Source organism: Microcaecilia unicolor, chromosome 6 (assembly GCF_901765095.1).
Source record: "Microcaecilia unicolor chromosome 6, aMicUni1.1, whole genome shotgun sequence".
Lineage (NCBI taxonomy): Eukaryota > Metazoa > Chordata > Amphibia > Gymnophiona > Siphonopidae > Microcaecilia > Microcaecilia unicolor.
This window is the reverse complement of record NC_044036.1, coordinates 345,584,824-345,600,033: the sequence shown is the minus strand read 5'-3', so window position 1 is coordinate 345,600,033 and position 15,210 is coordinate 345,584,824.

Sequence of the window (15,210 nt, the reverse complement as noted above, 5' to 3'; positions counted from 1 at the left end):
CGGCTTTTTAGCCCAGAGGATTTGCCCAACCTGTTGTTACAGGCCATGGACACTTTGAAGATTTCCTCTCCGGAGGACGTCTCTCCCTCAGCCCCTGTTGGCTCTGCCATTATGCTGGGGACGAAGCGCCCGCCTAGAACCTTCCACGTGCATGATGCCATGCACACCTTAATTGCGGCTCAATGGGATGTCCCGGAAACGAGCCTTAAAGTGGCTAGGGCTATGTCCCGCCTCTATCCTTTGGCTGTGAGTGAACGTGAGGCCTATCTGTGGCCTACCGTGGATTCTTTAATCACTGCGGTGACTAAGAAAACGGCGTTGCCGGTGGAAGGTGGCACGGCCCTAAAGGACGCCCAAGACAGAAGATTGGAGGCGGCCTTAAGGTCGTCCTTTGAGGCAGCTGCTTTAAGTTTGCAGGCCTCAGTTTGCGGCTCCTATGTGGCCAGGGCGTGCCGGACTATGGTGCAGCGGGCTTCCCCCTCGGATCATTCCTTGAGGGCTGATTGGCCGGCCCTGGAATCGGGCTTAGCCTATTTGGCAGACTTGCTGTATGATGTCTGGAGAGCCTCAGCTAAAGGCATGGCTCAGACAGTCTCTGCGCGGCGGTGGCTTTGGCTGAAACATTGGTCTGCTGACCACGCCTCTAAATCCCGCCTGGCTAGATTGCCTTTTAAAGGCAAGCTGCTCTTTGGGGTCGAGCTGGACAAAATCGTGACCAATCTCGGCACGTCTAAGGGCAAGAAATTACCAGAGGTCAGGGCTCGGGTTAGTACTCGTCCCGATACCTCCAGAGGACGGTTGCAGGAAGCCCATCGGTACCGCCCGGGCAAGTCGGGTTCCTCTGCCCCCTCTTCCTTCAAGAGGAATTTCTCCCCCAAGCAGCATTCCTTTCGCAGAGACCACCGTCCCGGAGGTGCTCCCTCCGGTCCTCCCCCAGGGTCTCGTACCCAATGACGGGGCCTTGGTCCACGCCCCAGTGCAGATTGGAGGACGGCTGTCCTCGTTTCTGGGCGAGTGGACCACTATAACTTCAGACGCGTGGGTGCTGGAAGTCATCAGAGACGGCTACAAGCTAGAGTTCTGCCAACCCTTAAGAGACGGGTTTGTACTCTCTCCCTGCAAGTCTCCGGTCAAGCTGTGGTAGTGCAGCAGACCTTGGACAACCTGATCCGCCGGGGTGCGGTCGTTCCGGTGCCAAAAATCAGATTGGCAAGGGACGTTACTCCATTTACTTTGTGGTTCCAAAGAAAGGAGGTTCTGTCCGGCCTATCCTCGACCTCAAAGGGGTCAATCGGGCCTGGAAAGTGAGGCACTTTCGCATGGAGACTCTCCGCTCTGTTATAGCGGCAGTGAAGGCAGGAGAGTTCTTGGCTTCCTTGGACATCAAGGAAGCGTACCTGCATATTCCCATCTGGCCTCCTCTCCAACGCTTTCTGCGTTTTACAGTCCTGAGACGACACTTCCAGTTCAGAGCCCTCCCTTTCGGGTTGGCTACTGCTCCGCGGACCTTTTCCAAAGTAATGGGGGTCATAGCGGCCTTCCTGCTAAAGGAAGGAGTACAAGTCCATCCTTATCTGGACGACTGGTTGATCCGAGCCCCCTCTTATGCAGAGTGCGGCAAAGCTATGGACCGGGTAATTGCTCTTTTGAGCTCCCTGGGATGGATCATCAACTGGAAGAAGAGCCAGCTGCGCCCGACTCAGTCCCTGGTGTATCTGGAAGTTCGATTCGACACCCAAGTGGGCAGAGTGTTCCTGCCAGACAATCGGATTGTCAAGCTTCAGGCTCAGGTGGACTAGTTCCTAGTAGCCTCTCCTATTCGGGCTTGGGACTACGTGCAGCTGTTGGGCTCTATGACGGCCACGATGGAAGTAGTGCCCTGGGCCAGGGCTCATATGAGACCACTACAGCTATCTCTGCTGCTGCGCTGGACTCCGATGTCGGAGGATTATGCTGTGCGCCTTCCCGTGGACCCAGCAGTGCGCAAGGTGCTGAGCTGGTGGACGCAGACAGACAAGTTGTCTGCAGGATTGCCTCTGGTGACCCCGGAGTGGATTGTCGTCATGACAGACGCCTCTTTGATGGGCTGGGGAGCCCACTGCTTGGGAAGGACAGCGCAGGGGCTCTAGTCTCCTGCAGAGGCAAGTGGTCTATCAACCTCCTGGAACTCAGAGCCATTCGGTTGGTGTTATTGGAGTTCATCCCGGTACTGGTGTTGAAGCCTGTACGGGTCCTGTCGGACAATGCCACGGCTGTGGCCTATATCAACCGCCAGGGAGGTACCAAGAGCGCCCCTCTAGCCAAGGAGGCTGTGAGTCTTTGCCAGTGGGCGGAAGCGAACCTGGAGCAGCTTTCAGCGGCCCACATTGCCGGAGTCATGAATGTCAAGGCGGACTTTCTCAGTCGCCATACCTTGGAGCCCGGAGAGTGGCAACTATCTGCTCAGGCGTTCTTGGACATCACGAAGCACTGGGGCCAGCCGAGCCTAGATCTGATGGCGTCATCGGCCAATGGCCAAGTGCCGCGCTTTTTCAGCAGAGGACGGGACCCTCGATCCCTGGGAGTAGATGCTCTTCTCCAACAGTGGCCGACACAAGAGCTCCTCTATGAGTTTCCGCCCTGGCCCATGTTGGGCAGGGTGCTAGACCGGGTGGCAAAGCATCCCGGCAGGGTAATCCTGGTGGGTCCGGATTGGCCCAGACGTCCCTGGTATGCGGACTTGTTCAGGCTCTCAGTCGACGATCCTCTGCGGCTGTCAGTGGAGCAGGGCCTGTTACATCAGGGTCCCGTGGTGATGGAGGATCCCTCTCCCTTTGGTCTTACGGCCTGGCTATTGAGCGGCAGCGTCTGAGGAAGAAGGGCTTCTCAGACAAGGTCATCGCCACTATGCTGAGAGCGAGGAAGCGCTCTACTTCTACTGCTTACGCCAGGGTTTGGCGTATCTTTGCAGCATGGTGTGAAGCAGGCTCACTTTCTCCCTTCACTGCTCCAATTTCTTCAGTGTTGGTGTTCCTGCAAGAAGGTCTGGAGAAAGGCCTGTCGCTCAGTTCCCTTAAAGTCCAGGTAGCGGCTCTGGCTTGCTTCAGGGGCCGCCTGAAGGGTGTTTCCCTGGCTTCGCAGCCAGATGTGGTGCGCTTTCTCAAGGGAGTTAATCACCTGCGCCCTCCTCTGCACTCAGTGGTGCCTGCGTGGAATCTCAACCTGGTGCTAAGAGCATTGCAGAAGCCGCCTTTGGAACCCTTGTCGAGGGCATCTCTGAAAGACCTGACGTTGAAAGCAGTCTTTTTGGTGGCTATCACTTCAGCCAGAAGAGTTTCCGAGCTCCAGGCGCTCTCATGTCGAGAGCCTTTTCTGCAGTTCACTGAGGCAGGAGTGACTATTCGCACAGTGCCTTCCTTCCTGCCCAAGATTGGTTCTCGCTTCCATGTGAATCAGCAGCTCTGTCTCCCTTCCTTTCGTAGGGAGGACTACCCAGAGGAGTACTCTGCTCTTAAATATCTGGATGTGAGACGAGTCATCATCAGATACTTGGAAGTGACCAATGATTTCCGGAAATCGGATCATCTGTTTGTCCTGTTTGCAGGTCCTCGTAAGGGTCTGCAGGCTGCTAAGCCTACAGTGGCAAGATGGGTCAAGGAAGCCATTGCAGCGGCTTATGTGGCCGCGGGGAAGGTGCCGCCTATCCAGCTGAAGGCTCACTCCACGAGAGCTCAGGCGGCCTCAATGGCAGAGGCCGGATCCGTCTCCTTGGAAGAGATATGCAAGGCGGCAACTTGGGCTTCGGCTCATACATTCTCCAAGCATTACCGTTTGACTGTGGCTGCACGGGCGGAGGCCCGGTTTGGAGCTTCAGTGTTGAGGTCAGGGATTTCTATGTCCCGCCCTGGGTGAGTACTGCTTCGGTACATCCCACCAGTCTATGGATTGATCAGCTTGATGATATGGAAGGTAAAATTATGTATAATCATACCTGATAATTTTCTTTCCATTAATCATAGCTGATCAATCCATAGCCCCTCCCAGATATCTGTACTGTTTTTATTCTGGTTGCATTTCAGGTTCAAGTTTAGTCTTCAGTTACTTCAGAAAGACTTCGTGTTCAAGTTTTTTCACTTGGATTCTTCAAGAGTTAAGACGAGTTTGTGTTACAGTGAGCTGCTGCATTCCTCTCCCCTCCGTTATACGGGGCTGGATTGAGACTTAAAATTCTGCCGGCACTCCCTCCCGCTTCGTGCGGCTGTAGGGCAGTTTGTACCCCTCCCGCTTCGGCGGTGTTAGGGTCAGTCAGCTCCTCCCGCGGTTGCGGTTGCAGGATAAGCCAGATCCCCCCGCATCGGCGGGTGTGGTGTCCCTCCCCCGCTCCGCGGGGATGAGCTGGACGGATTTCCCTCCCCCACTTGTGTGGGGATGAGCTGGGTTAATTCCCCTCCCCCGTTTCGGCGGTGGTGAGCTGGGCAGAGTGTCCCTTCGTGGGTGTAATTCTCTAAGTGCTGAGTCCTGCGGATGGAGCTTTGATATCGACATACTGAGGAGTTTCCGGCAGCACATGACCACATATAGGGAGGCAAAAGTTTGTTCTCTATCTCCACCTGCTGGTAGATGGACACAACCCACCAGTCTATGGATTGATCAGCTATGATTAATGGAAAGAAAATTATCAGGTATGATTATACATAATTTTACCTTATCTGGCATCAAACGGTGTAATAGCTCTCTATTCCCTGACATGGAAATTGGTTTGGCTGGTTATAACCGGTGCCTCTTCCTCCCCAGCTTCACAAAACACCAACTTGACCTCTTGTGATAGTGTTGATAGTGTGGAGCTAGAGGGCGCTTGAGAGCAGATGAGAGCTCTGAAAGGCAGTGAATACGGGGTAATTCTGGGAGATGTAGTCTTTGAGTACTTAGCTGGCAGACGTGAGCTCATATTGGAAGCAGATAGTCTGGTAAGATGTCATGAGAAAGTGGCAAAGACTCAGGACATAGGTCTAAAATTGTGGCACAGGACCAGTTGTTGGCTGGAAAAGTTACTGACCAGAGACTCAAGGAATATAAGTTAACAGTAGCGCTGTAAAGATGAAGATGAAGCAAAGGCTGTGGACAGCAGGTGAGAAGTTGGCATGAAACACGAGATGGCACCAGAAAGTCTTTAAAACTATGGAGGGTCAAAATAGTGTGATTAGGGAATTTGCAGTGTTTGTTGAAATTGTGCAAGGGACAAGGGTTCGTTTCAGGGGTTCTCAACCCAGTCCTCAGGACACACCTAGCCAGTCAGGTTTTCAGGATACCCACAATGATTATGCATGAGCAATTTGCATACTCTACCTCCACTCTATGCAGATTTATCTCATGCATATTCATTGTGGTTATCCTGAAAACCTGACTGACTACGTTGAGAAGCCCTGGTCTATATGGTAGTTTGGGAGACATATTTAAAAGCCCATGGTTAAACATCTACCTGGAACTTAAAGCATGTAAACAGTGTCAGTGTCCTACTTCATTTAGGAGAGAGGCTGTTGGCTTCTTTGGTGTTAGGATAACGGTAACCCTGGTTTTTGTACGCTAGGATAACAGTGACCTGGGTTTTTTGGTGCTAGGATAATAGTGAGCTGGATTTTGGCAGTATTTGATATGGCCATTACTTGATTTAGTATACCATAACATTGACATGCTCCATTAGGTGTGTAAACATATAGGAGTATTTTCACATCTATATGTACACATACATCTGTACATGCCAAAATTCTGCCTAGTAACTATTGTGCAAATATCTGCTTTACTTGTAAAGTACTCAGCCTACTGTAAGTTACACTGGTTATTGTTTTAACAGTTGATCTACTGCCCGGCCTCAATGGATCAAGCTTTGCAATAAAAGCATAGTAAATGACCTGCACGGACCATCTAATCTGGCCAACAAGATAAGCTCTTAGTTTATGATGTGATCACACATGCACGGACAGCTCAAGTCTGCCCTGGCTTACTTCTCAACTACTGGAGTTGCTGTCAAAGCCTGTTCCAGCCCAACCCGATCTATCTAGCTATAATCGGGACACTGACCGTAAAAGTCTGCCTGGCCCTAGCCTTACTTCCTGACTACTGGGTTTGCTGCTTAAGCATTGCTAAGTTGTTTTGATGGAGTTGAGTACATTTCTTTATAGAATAGCAGGTGCCCTATTTGCAGGAGAGGTGTTTTAAGCTCAGAATTGGAGAGGGAGCTTTTAGCTGGCTTGTTTCATTTGTGGGAGAGACGGCTTCCTTGGTAAAGATTTGGAATGAGCAGTAGACACATGGTCCTGGCTGGGCCCCCCCAGGGTTTGTTGCATTCTCTATTTGTAGCCTGTCAGGTTTCAGTTAAGCAGATAGTTGATATCACCGTGGACAAATCTAGTCCCACAGAACTTGCATTGCTCAGCAAGAGATTACATCAAATTGTGAACTGGCTCCTGGATTTTGACTTTTTGGATGTGTCTTCTTTGAAAGCTGTAGTTCAGACAATTATCGTGGGTCAACTGGACTATTTTAATAGTTTATTGGTTTACTGGCCCAAAGCACTTATCGCCTGCTGGCTTTCAAAAATCTCTCTAAGGTTCATTTTTGCAGTCCGTAGAAGATACTGCTGAGCCTCTGTTGAAAGACCTTCATGGATTCTGGCCTTAATTTGAAGTCTAATTTTAAACTAGTTCTTCAGATCTTTTTTTGTTGTTGTTTTTTTTTTTTTTTAAGATGAGGGCAAATGGGCACGAGAGCTACATATATTAAAATCATCTCCCTGTGAGTTGCTCACAATATGAAATGATGGCATCTATAAGAAGATTTGCTCAAAACTATTCACAGTGGTGGGTTCTGGTCTCTGGAATTCTTCATTCTTAGATCACACCTGTATTTCCCTGTAGCCCAGTCTCTCACCTAAATGCACAGACTGTCTTTTATGTACAGCAGGAAAAGGGACCCAAACCAAGATCTTATTCAGTATCCCAGAACCACTGTGTCACACCTTTTGGATTTAATTATCTTTTCAAAGCAAGGTACTGTGAGATACAGTGGGTATTTCCCTGCCCCAGAGACTTACAATCTGTCTCTCGCACAGATAATTCCTGGGCTTCCCAGCTCGAGGCGTGCTTGAGTCCCAGGGAAAGTAACTTGCTGGCCATGTTAGTGTCTGAGGTTTATTTTTATGTGGGTGAAACAGAAGCAACCAGAAATATGTGGAATAAAATATTATTTATTATAAAAAGTCAAATATGCAGTAAAATATGCAAACCATTTTGATGATATCACATCATTCTATATCATTTCTAAATCTTCCTCCTGTCTTCTTAAATAGATACAAGGTTTGGAGATCTGTGAGAGGTTTCCTGGAGTGGAAGAGACAAGTTTTAAGTTCTACTTTTACTCCATTTTTCAGTGGCATACACGGGGACATGAAGAAAGGGTGAGAGGCATGGGATCCAGAAGTGGGTGGGGTATGTGCACAGAGAGACATAAGCAAAGAAAGATTATTATTTGTGATATATGCAGCCTGTCTGACTGACAACAGTGGAAGTCTGCTTTGAGTGTATGGATGTCAGACAGGCAGAATGTTCTGTAAGACCTGCAGAAACACAGGCATTTGTGTTTGACAGGATCCACAGAGACCTAGGAGTCTGAATGTTAAGCAATGGCCATGCTAGTACTAACTTCTTTGGTTATTATAGAGCCTTGATAGTAAGCATGGGAATAATGGGATTTGGAGGGGGGGTGGTTGTATGCACCTCTAACCAAGATGGTGATGTCTAGAGGAAAACTACAGATTATCCCGGATAAGAAGAAATTTTGCAGCTGGTCACACTTGGTAGCTGAAAACCAGGTTGTAGCCTTACCAGTGTGGACAGAGTAACTGGGCAAGCTGGTCGTTTTCTAAGTTACTGTAACCACAGCTCTTAAGGCTGGAAGGAATCTGTAACAGGGTTTCGCTATAGACAGCAAGATTAATCAGAGACACAAGTGGGTGACATTATCCAAGTTGAAAAATCATACAAAGTGTTTCTGAGCATGGACAGAAGCTGCTACAAAGCTGGAATTTCACAAGTCTCCTCAGTCTACTGCAGAGCTCAGACATCAACTCTCCAGTGAAATGGGTGGATATGTGTGATCTATTTATCCTACTGTCTGCAGTAAAACTCCATTGCAAATAAAGATCAGGATGAAGCAGCTTCACGAGCAATGCACCTCATGGCCCAGGGTTGTTTTATTCTCAATAGTGTTGTGATAGTTGACTATTAATTAAAAAGATCTTATGGAATTGCTTGGCCGAATGCTCTGTGCCCCTTTCAGACATGCTGATGAGACAGTTATAGACAGATACTGTGCAGTTCTGCGTATTTCTTAAATGGAAACCTCTCTCACCATGCTTTTACCAGTTCACTTAGCTGAACTCTTGCTAAGTTGTGGAAGTCAGCTTTACACTCTGAATTCCAGTTTGCTAAAGTTTTTTCAGCTACTGCTACTCCTATAACTTGTTAGGATCAAAGAATCTGAAGCGTTGAATGCACAACTTTTATAGTCCAGTGTGTGCAGGGCCTATTTGTGTATGAGGCACTGCAAAGAAAGTGGGAGGCATAATTGATTGATGTGGACGTCCGATATCCTGTTTTTCACAGAAGAGGGACATATGGAGAAGAGGATATCAAACAAAAGAGGTGAGTTCTAAGAATGTTACCCGATTATGGTAGATATAGAGAATAAAGACAAATGTTTGCTCTGCTGCCATGAGGAACCTGAATTATAGCTACGTCATGCAAGGTTCCACATTAGGAGTCACGGACCAAGAAAGGGATCTAGGCGTCGTCGTTGATGATACGTTGAAAACACTCTGCTCAACAAAATTAACCTCTACCATTGAAATATATTGTTTGCTGTTCATTATCTTTCCTGTTTGATATATTTTACAGAGAACGGTACATTATACTGTATTTGTTTCTCACTAAGAAAATGATTAAGGCAAATGTGATAACGGTCCTTTGTGCTGAGTGTTATAATTATCACTTAATTGCTCCTTCTTAACTATCACACTCCATCTCAGCTTCTCATTCCCAAGATCCAGCCATTTTCTGTAATTTCAAGTGCTCACAGAAACCAGGATTATGTTTCTGCCAAATTTCAGAAAAATGTACTTTTGATGACTGAACTGTGAATGAGTTCTCTTCTTCCCTAAAAGGGTTGACTTTGCACATTAAGTGAGGAGGTCAAAAAAGGAAAAATTTGCAACTCGTAAATAATTAAAGGCAAGGATGAAACTAGAGATAAGTTAAAAGAAATACCTTGTTTTTGTAAAAGACATGACATAACCATGTTTCTGCAAATTGCATGTGTCAGGGGTGCAATACAAACTTTAAAACTCAATTACTATAGCGTCCATTTCTATGTAATCATTCATACAGACAAAAATGAGCCCCGTATTCTCACAGTAGGAGACTGAGGCTCATTTTCAAGTTCCATAGCTTACTGTAGAACTTTGGGAGTCTAAGTGCTTTGAAAATACACCTCCTCATACAACACCCAATACACGTCTGTATCTTTCTGTCATACTTTCTCGATCGCTGACGTTTTTTGGTATCTGAAGACATAGGAGCCAACTTTTCAAAATTATTGGGGGTGCTAAGCTCCGTGGAAATAACCCTTCCTTGGACATACACAATGAATTTTCTCAATATTGGGGGTGCTCAAGCACCCACAGCACCCACAGAGTCGGCTCCTATGTCTGAAGACACCACAGAATAATCACTTTCTACCAACACTTCTACAGTGATGTGGAAGAATTTTTACCTTCCTCCCGATCTCCCATATGATTCTGTCACATTGGATTGGTTTCTGATCTTTAACCACAAAAGAGAACCTCCTTAAACACAAATGATGTGATAATTTAAAAACTGTGTTAAGGAACAAAGTAACTGCCCCCTAAACTTAACTGGTTGCACCTTCTTTAGCAGCAGTAATTGCAACCAAATGCCTCCTATGACTTGGTATCAGTCATTCGCATTGTTGTTGAGGAATCTTAGCTAACTTGCAGAACTGTTTACTTCAGACACGTTCATAGGTTTTTGTGTATGGACTGCTCTATTGAGTTCAATTCAAGACTTTGACTAGACCAGTCCAAAACTTTAATTTTGTTTCTCCTTAGCCATTCAGATGTAGACTTGCTTTTGTCTTGCTGTATAACTCAAACATACTTCAGCTCCAGCTCACAGACCGATATGACCAGTCATTCTCCTTAAGAATTTTCTGGTACAGTGCAGAATTCATAGTTCCTTCAATAATGGCAAGTTTTCTGGGTTCTGAGGCATCAAAGCATCCCCCCACCATCACACTTCTTTGTTTGATCTTATTGTAGAATGCTGTATTTGATTTACACCAGACGTTAGGGGACCTGTGCTGTCCAAAGAGCTCCACTTTTTTTACTTGTCTGTCCACAAAACATTATCCCAAAAGGCTTGGGGATCATTCAGGTGTGTTTTTGCAAATGTGAGATAAGAGTTGATGTCACTCTTGGGTAGCAGCAGTTTCCATCTTGCTACTATCCCATGAATTCCCATTTTTAACCAGTCTTTTTCTTATTGTGGAGTCATGAACACCGATTTTAGCTTAGGCTGGAGAGGCCTATAATTCTTTGGATGATGATCTGGGAAGTTTTGTGATTTCCTACATAGTAAATGATGGCAGATAAAAGCCTGCATGGTCCAATAATATTATTACACTCTATTTGCTGAGCTCCACTTTACACTGTCTTCCACTTCCCCACTGAGATATACCATGCCTGCACTCATACCATAAGATCTAAATGTGGTATAAAAAAATACACCTACTTGATCCTGATCGGTCCTTGCCATTTTCAGAACTGAGGGCCCGATGTACAAAGCTTACCATGCAGTTAATGTTTGCTTTAGACTGGTTGTAATTCAAGTGAATGGACCCCCCCCTCCCCCTGAATTTTTTGGTATCCCTAGTGGTCCACTGGACTGCCTCCCTGACCCACCCCCCAGCTCCCCCTGTCTCTCCCAACCCTCCCGTACCCCAGCACAAAAAGCCCCTGGTGGTTCAGTGGATCCCAACACCCACCAAAGGCAACAATGGCCTGGTGGTGTAGTGACCCCCTCCCCCGTACCTGGAAAAAAGATGGGGGCAGGAAAACGGGAGTAACACCTCCCACCATCTTGCCTCGGGGCCCACCCTGAACAAAATGGCAGCACCCAGCAATGCAATCTAGGATGTACTGGGCAGGGCTAAGCGCCACATAAGGAAGAAAACTCCTTATATGGTACTTAGCCCCGCATAATGCATCCCAGGAGGGTGGGAGGTGTTGTTCCCGTCCTCCTCCCTCCATATTTTTGCAGGTACAGGGGAGGGGGTCACTAGACCACCCGGGTCATAGTTGCCTTTGAAGGGCTTGGGAAAGGGATGGGGAGACTCATGGTCACTAGACCACCAGGGCCATTCTTGCTTCTGGGTGGGGGGCGGAGATTGAGGTTCACTGGACCACCAGGTATTTGTTCCTTGGGGGTGCAGGGTTGAGTCGGCTCTGCAAACAGCGACCAATGCACAAATGGGGATTTGTGCAGCTCATTTACATGCGACCCCCTTTGTGCATTGGTTGCTGTTTGTGACTTGCTACATTTTACCGAGGAAGCCGTATTTTATGGCTGCCTTTGTGCATCAGGCCCTCAAGACAGTTAAAAAAAAAAAAAAAAAAGGTCTGCTTTGCACTGGCCCTCTTCCCAGCTACTGATCAAAACCCACTCCAGCCCATCCTGATCTATCTTGCCTTATAAGGGACTCAGACCATAGAAGGTCATCTGGCAATACCTTCACTTCCTCACGATTGAAGCTGTCATCTAAGCATCACTCCCACCCATCATGTGAACTTGTAACTGTTGATGTGTTTTGTTTTAATACTATCCTCTTTCTGTTTATGGATCCTTTGTTTATCCCATGCATTTTTGAATTTCGTCACTGTCTTTTACTTCAGAAATATGTATTACTTAGGGAATTAACGAGAAACCTTGTAATTCACAGAGTTTGTTGGTTATCTTTTGTTTCACCCTTGGTGAATTGTTAGCCTCACTGAAGTCCTGAGGCTAGTGTAGGAATATAAGTGTTGTAACCACCCTCTCCATAAAAAAGTATTTCCTAATGTACCACCCTACAACTTCAATTTATGTCCTCTAGTTTTACCACATCTTGGAGTAATTTTGGTAGGCCAGCCTCTCCTGGGAAAATTCCCCACTCCTCCGTGTGATAATTCTCACTGTGGTTTGGTAGAGTCACAGAGCTTTATAAACGGCTTTGTAACCCTCTTATTGATATATTTCAACATTTCTATCAATTGCGACAACTACGCTGCCTCTCCACGCAGCTGCACTTTATGCAGGTCGGCCCTCAAAGATGATCTCAGCGCCTTCCTCAAACCTTCCGGCTCCTCCCAACGTCGTGGAATGCACACTGTCCGCTCCCCAAAGCACTTCAGAAGTGGCTGAACTTTATGCAGAGGAGGGCGGCTCTCAAAGATGACCTCAGAACCATCCTCAGATCTCCCGGGCTCCTCCAACATCGTGGAATGTACACTCTCCACTCCCCTCCTTTACATCTCTTTATTGAAAAACAAGATAAACAAGCTACAAATAGTACATGGCCTCATTCACAACTAATATACAAGCTCCCTCTAGTAAGCCCCCCACTCCTCTGAAACCCCTACCCAATAAAGCCAGTGTTAACAAGCTGTGGAATAGAAGCAAATGGTGCTTACAGGGTCTTGACTGTTAAGATCCCATATCACTTATCTATAGGTACCCATATTCCCATCCCCAAAGATTCCTAGCAAACTTAATTTCCATGAGGTGAACCCTGAAATTCATTTAGCACAAGGCTAAGTGCTTTGGGAGATGTAGATTGAAGATATGCCTCCCAGATTGATAGGGTTTTAGGGTGATACTGTGCCCCATGTGATTCCCACAACATTAACGCATGCACCTTATTCCGTCAATACCAAAAAGAAGGGGGGGGGGGGGGGGTCCTGAACATGCAACTTTCTTTAAATTAGTCCCCTTATCTTCTATCACCTATTACTTTATCTGTCTGTACATTCCACCTTTACTTAAACCTTATGATATTTATTATGTATTTAATACTATTTACTGATATTTTTAATATTTTTACTGCTGTCTGTTGCCCAGGTTCAACTTATTCTCACTATACACCATACCTTGGGTGACTTTTTTCAAAATGGTGGTCTATAAATTTTAATAAATACATTAAACACATTTTTCTCATCTCTTCTGGAATTTCCTTGATTGTGGCATAACTTTCTTGTAGAAACTTTGTGGTGACAACTTCTTGGATTGAAATTCCACATGTAAAGGGGAAAAGGATAGTGATAGGAGTGTACTACCGTCCAACTGGCCAGGATGAACAGACGGATGCAGAAATGTTAAAGGAAATTAGGGACGCAAACAAACTGGGCAACACAATAATAATGGGTGATTTCAATTACCCCAATATTGACTGGGTAAATGTAACATCAGGGCACGCTAGGGAGGTAAAATTCCTTGCTGAAATCGACAGCTTTATGGAGCAGCTGGTACAGGAGCCGACGAGAGAAGGAAACATTCTAAACCTAGTCCTTAGTGGAGCGCATGATCTGGTGCGGGAGGTAATGGTGCTGGGGCTGCTTGATAACAGTGATCATAATATGATCGGATTTGATATTAGCTTTGAAGTAAGTATACATAGGAAATCAAATACGTTAGCATTTAACTTTAAAAAAGGAGACTATGATAAAATGAGAAGAATGGTGAAAAAAAAACTTAGAGGAGCAACTGCAAGGGTCAAAAATTTACATCAGGCATGGATACTGTTCAAAAACACCATCCTGGAAGACCAGGCCAAATATATTCCGCATATTAAAAAAGGAGAACGGACGACCAAACAACAGCCGGCAAGGTGATGCATGTGGGGAAAAAAGAACCCGAATTATAACTACGTCATGCAAGGTTCCACGTTAGGAGTTATGGACCAAGAAAGGGATCTGGGTGTCATCGTCGATAATACACTGAAACCTTCTGCTCAATGTGCTGCTGCGGCTAGGAAAGCGAATAGAATGTTGGGTATTATTAGGAAAGGTATGGAAAACAGGTGTGAGGATGTTATAATGCCGTTATATCGCTTCATGGTGCGACCGCACCTTGAGTATTGTGTTCAATTCTGGTCGCCACATCTCAAGAAAGATATAGTAGAATTGGAAAAGGTGCAGCGAAGGGCGACTAAAATGATAGCGGGGATGGGATGACTTCCCTATGAAGAAAGACTAAGGAGGCTAGGGCTATTCAGCTTGGAGAAGAGACGGCTGAGGGGAGACATGATAGAGGTATATAAAATAATAACAACTTATAGCAGCAGCTTCAGAGAGCATTTTCCATCTCACAGATAGGCTGCAGAGAATACCTTCTCCTGCTTTAGACTTAGTCCCACCCACCCTACCCCTCTACCCACCCACCCCTAGAGTGACATGTCTTATATAACCTCCCTATCAACCCACTCATTACTTTACCTCACCCATTTCTAATCTTCTATCACCTTCTCCCACTACTCCAACCAGAGTTACACCTAATCACACTGACCACCCTTCAACATCTTCAGTCCTTCTGTGACTGTTCTCTTGTGCTTGACTGCTTAAATATTTTAAATTTAAATGCTTTACTTTTTGTCTATTAGATTGTAAGCTCTTTGAGCAGGGACTGTCTTTCTTCTGTGTTTGTACAGCGCTGCGTACACTTTGTAGCGCTCTAGAAATGTTAAATAGTAGTAGTAGTAGTATATAAAATAATGACTGGAGTGGAACAGGTGGATGTGAAGCGTCTGTTCACGCTTTCCAAAAATACTAGGACTAGGGGGCATGCGATGAAACTACAGTGTAGTAAATTTAAAACAAATCAGAGAAACATTTTCTTCACCCAACATGTAATTAAACTCTGGAATTCATTGCCAAAGAATGTGTTAAAGGCGGTTAGCTTAGCGGAGTTAAAAAAGGTTTGGATGGCTTCCTAAAGGAAAAGTCCATAGACCATTATTAAATTGGACTTGGGGAAAATCTACTATTTCTGGGATAAGCAGTATAAAATGTTTTGTACTTTTTTGGGATCTTGTCAGGTATTTGTGACCTGGATTGGCCACTGTTGGAAA